The following is a 4,354-nucleotide window of genomic DNA, read 5'->3' on the forward strand; positions in this document are numbered from 1 at the left end:
ATCTCCAGAGAAAACTGAAGCGAACGGTGGCCATGGAAGTGATTTTCTCCTCTCTTCATATCTGCCTCTTGTACCTCTTCCCCCTCCATTTCATGCTAATGATATGCTTATATAGGATAAGAAAGAAACCCTAATGTCCTCTTGATTTCCGCATAAAAAAATCGCCTAAATTTTAGAACTTATCTTGGCAGCCACATACAGCCTTCAGAAGTTCGAATTTGAAAATCCTTATTAAAGACAAAGTTATAGCCCTTTAAGATAGCTTTCCAATGCATCAAGAATCGCATCAATCTGATATATGAGTAAAAAGATACAGTTAAAATACTAAAATATATCCAGACTGTCTCCTAGCGAATTTCGGACTTGGACTTCTTGTGGTTTCATTTTGTGATTTTTTTCTTTTTCTTTTCTTCCAAATTGCTCTCAAACCCCATGAATGTCCTCATTTGAATTTGACTGGGCTTGACTTGCTCTTTTATAAACTCTGAAATTAGACATAAAAAAACTGCTTAGGAGTATCCCAACGTAAATAGAAATTCAATTTAAGAATACACATTAATTCCTATGATTTCTATTCACATTTTAACATTTTAGTCCAATAATAGGGTATATAGAGTGCACTTTCACACACTCATCAGAAGCATTTCATTTTTAAAATCTAAGTGGCAAGGGACTAAGATTGTTGTAATATTCTCCACTCATTCTTGACCAGTAAAGCTAAATTGAAGCTTTCCAAGTCACGAAAACCTAACCCACCTGTAGACTTAGCTTTTCCCCATTAAACCCAATGGACTTTCCTCACATTTTGATGTTGTCCTTGCTAGAAATGGTGCATCATCTTATTAACATCCTTTAGCAAATACTTAGGGAGTTTGATAACCCCTATACAATAAGTTGGTAGTGCAATTGGTAGTGCTTAAACCACAGCCTTGAGAAGTATTTCCTTTCTTACCTGAGAGAGGAGCTTATACTTCCAGTTGGTAAACCTACTCCTAAATTCGTCTAGAATGGTTTTAAAAACTATGCCTTGATCTTCCAATGAGAGTTGGTAATCCAAGATACTTTACATAGGATGAGGAAAATCTAATTCCTGCTACACTAATTGTAGAGTCCTTTGTAGCACTGCTGGTATTTGCACTAAAATGAATAGAGGTCTTCTCTTTATTAATCTTCTAGCATGAAGCCATCTCATAAGTATCCAATATGCCAACAAGCCTAGCCGATTCAAGTGAATTTGCTCTATAAGACAGCAAACTATCATTTGCAAAAATTAAATGATTAATGCATAGCTTACCTCTTGCAATTGGAATGCCAGAAATTAATTTCAATGCCTCAGCATGATTAAGTAAAGAACTTAGTGCTAACAAAGGATAAAAAGATAGGGTGATAAAATGTTACCATGCCTTATTCCCCTTGTAGGTTTAAAGGAGCATTGAGGAGATCAATTTATGAGAATAGAGTAAGAAACTAAATTGATGCATCTCATCACTAAACTGGTTCAACTTTCATTGAAACCCAATCTCGACAGTACCTCTCTTAAGAAATCCCACTCCATCCTATAATAGGCCTTGCTCATATTGAGCTTTAAAGCCATATACCCTGTTTGACCAGAAAATCTAGAATTCATTGAATGCATGGCCTTAAAAGCAATTATAATATTATCCAAAATAATCCTGTTAGGCACAAAGGCACTTTGAGCGGAGGAAATAAAATTAGGGAGGATACTTTTTAGTTTATTGGCCGAGACTTTGGATATGAGCTTGTAAAGAACATTGCATAATAAAATAGGCCTGAAATCAGAAAAAATTATGGGACTTTACCTTAGGGATCAGTACAATATGAGTTTCATTAATATATGCAATCTCTTCTTCTGAATTGAGTACCTCAAATGTAGCATCACTAACAACATTTCCAACAGTATCCCAATGAGTTTGATAGAAAGCTGCTGGAAATCCATCTGTTCCAAGAGAATACAAATGGTTCATTTGAAGTATTGCCTCTTGAACCTCCTCTTTTGTAAATTTCCTAGATAAAAATGAGTTCATCTCTTTAGTTACTTTAGTGGGCCATTGATCTAAGGCTTTCATCAATGCCTTCAAGGTTGGAAGAAGTGAAGAGAGTTTGATAAAATTGATAGAAAACCTTTGTAATCTCCTCAGTATTGCAAGCCATTGACCCATCTTGTCTAACAATTCTCTTGATGGTATTAGTATTCCTTCTTTGATTAGCACACATGTGTAAATATTTCGTGTTCCTATCCCCTGAGCCAGGCCTATTTAGCTCTTTGTTTCCATTGAATATTTTCTTCCTCAAACAAAACATCCACCTCTTTTTCAATTGCTTAATATGGCATGAGTGAGTGCCTATGTTTATATTCTGCATCTTGGGAATCTGCTTCAATTAATCATGGATTTCCTTCCTTTATTTATCCATTGTCCCCTTGCTCCATCTCTACAATGATTCCTTACACTTCTACAAACCTCTAATAACAGACTCCATCTCTGTAGAAGGATACTGTTGTTGAGTCCAACTCGCTGCAATGATTCTACTGCACTCCTCTCTTCTATCCCAACTGGCTTCATATTTGAAAAGTTTCACCCTTCACTGACTCCTACTTAACTCACTTCTCAAACCAGAACTCATAGTAATTAGCAAAGGACTATGATTTGAAGTCTAGGCAGCTAAGCTAGTGATCTTGTTGTTTGTTTAGAGGCTAGTCCAAATTAAGTTGCCAAAAGCTCGATCCAACCTCTTTTTAGTGTACTGAGTGTAACAGCCCGCTAGAAATTCAATTGTGAAATTTCTATTAACTTTAGGAATCTCGTGAAAAACCCATAAGTTTTCACGAACCCATTAATCGTATAGGTTTTTGTCTAACTACATAGTTAGTGTTATTATTTACTATGGTATCAGAAGTGTATTTTTGATTATTGGAGATAGTTAGAAGTGTCAAAATATATTATGATTTATGCCATTAGACTCGGAGGGTTATTTAAAGTCTTATGGCGCAATAACATTTTTTCATATTTTCGGACAAAACGTCTGTTCAAAACTGTAAATATTATTGGATAAAAAGAAATATCTTGAGGTAATTTTCGTGAATATTATTGGGTAAAAATATTTTGAGTTGATTTTTATAGATATTATTAGATAAAAATATCTTTTTTTATCTTAAGTTGATTTTTGTAGATATTATTGGATAGAATATTATGAGATAATCTTTTGTAGATATTTTGGGTAGGAGAAAACCACACTCAACTCTCAACTCCAGCCTTATCACCTCCCTTATCTTGTCCATAAATGTGTCCAGCCAGCACCCATGAACTTATCTTCAATTACTCCTTCTAATAAAAGATTATCAAACACTCTCTCTCGGACAGATTTTAGGAGATCTTTTGCATGCCCATTTCGAAGCTATTGTAAGTGTTTTATCATAAAGTCTCCTTCATATAAGTTGTTCCTTTTGGAGTCTAGTTTACATGAATATCTTATTTGCCCCATTTGAAGATCATTTGGTCAGTCAAATATTGTGTAAACTATAGAAAGGTCATTCTGGGAGATAAATTGGAGAATATGTTATAGTTTGGAGTTTTTGACCAAGCTAATGGATAGATATTGGTCCGAAATTTTTATGGAGTATTGTTAACAAGTATATGTGACTATTGGTTGAGGATTTTTGCATGATTAACGGTTTTGATGAAAGATGTTCTTAGATTTAGAAACTTAGAAACTGGAAGAGGAAAAACAGTTTCTGTTTTGAGAAAGTTTAACTCTTTGGTGGTCTAAACCTATTCTAATGACTTTGATAATTTTATTGGAGGATCCTAAACATCTTATATACATGTTATATTATTATTTTGAAGATATTTGATGTTAGTTTCAAAGATATGAAATTTTATGCAAAGAGATATTCAGATAAGCCAAAGTGTGGATATTCTTGGCTAAATTTATATTTTGGTTAATTTCTAACCATGTGATCTTGAATTAGAAGCTTGTATATGTTTTAGGACATCTTTTTAAACCATGTAATGGTTTGGTTTGAAGATCATATATTTATAAGTCATAGATCAAGAGATTTATCAAAACTAGTTGAGGAAAAAGTTCCTGTTTTTGGACTAAGTGTAAAACCAAAAACTCCAAATGTTATTTTGTGATTTTGGTGACTTTAGTTTGATGATTTAAAGCATGGTTGATGTTAGGATGATATTATGAATATGTTAGAAGTAAGATTTGATTTTTGAAATTCTTGGAAATGTTTTGATTTAAGGTCAAAACTTGTGATTCAAGTGCTTGGATCTTTTTACAAAAAAGTTTGATGTTGATTATTAGCTTTTTCTAAATGGATGTTTTAAGT

Source organism: Carya illinoinensis, chromosome 7 (assembly GCF_018687715.1).
Source record: "Carya illinoinensis cultivar Pawnee chromosome 7, C.illinoinensisPawnee_v1, whole genome shotgun sequence".
NCBI classification, from domain to species: Eukaryota; Viridiplantae; Streptophyta; class Magnoliopsida; order Fagales; family Juglandaceae; genus Carya; species Carya illinoinensis.